The sequence below is a fragment of the Octodon degus genome, unplaced genomic scaffold, assembly GCF_000260255.1.
Source record: "Octodon degus isolate 3935 unplaced genomic scaffold, OctDeg1.0 scaffold00012, whole genome shotgun sequence".
Lineage (NCBI taxonomy): Eukaryota > Metazoa > Chordata > Mammalia > Rodentia > Octodontidae > Octodon > Octodon degus.
Genome location: NW_004524588.1, coordinates 14,981,112 through 14,981,878, shown reverse-complemented (window position 1 = coordinate 14,981,878; position 767 = coordinate 14,981,112). Strand labels below are relative to the sequence as shown.

Here is a 767-nt window from a genome sequence, read left to right as displayed (position 1 = left end):
AGTAGCAGTTTAGAAAACCTTTTCCAGTGTTCAGCTGTTTTGGTGGGTTTTCTTGGCTGCTATTGTCGTGTGGGTGTCATAACTGAAGAGGACGCATTAATCAGAATTATTCCAGAAAGCAATGGTAGGGCAATTTGCGTTAATAAAGTTATAGATAAATTCAATGGAAATGTATCCCTGGGAAATTTGGTATCTGAAACAAAATTTTATACTTGTTTAACATTCCTGCAAGTATCTGAAATCTGAAATGCTCAGAAGCACGCTTTGAGTGCTAAGTAATTCAATGAGTAATTCCACACCTGACTGCATGCAGCAGGTCCTGCTCAAAATCTAGGCACACAACATACAGGGTGTACAACCTTTAGGTTGTGTGTAGAAGGTATATGAAAAATAAATTTTGTGTTTAGACTTGGGTCCCATCTCTGAGATATCTCACTTATGTATATGCAGATGTCCCTAAATCTGACAAAATTTGAAATTTAAAGCATATTTTGTCCCAAGCATTTTGGATAAGAGATACTCAATATGCATAGTTAATTTTTTCTGAGAAGAAATGACACTATGTGTCATTTCTTTTCTTCTTCTTTTTTTTTTTTTGTGGTACTAGAGTTCAAACTCAGGACCTTGCACCTGCCAGGCAGGTGCTTATGGCACTGAGCTATCTTCCTGGCCCCTGTGAGTCCTTTCTTAATATTTGAAATTACTATAAATTAAGCATAGTAAATGTAGCAATTTCATTTTAAAATTTCATCTCAGGGTTTTTTTTT

General features: G+C 35.6%; 1 protein-coding gene across 1 annotated transcript in view; it reads left to right on the top strand.

Moving 5' to 3' along the window:
* Positions 1 to 767, top strand: part of Atm (ATM serine/threonine kinase) — a 137,159-nt gene that overhangs the window by 36,119 nt on the left and 100,273 nt on the right. The window lies entirely within an intron of this gene.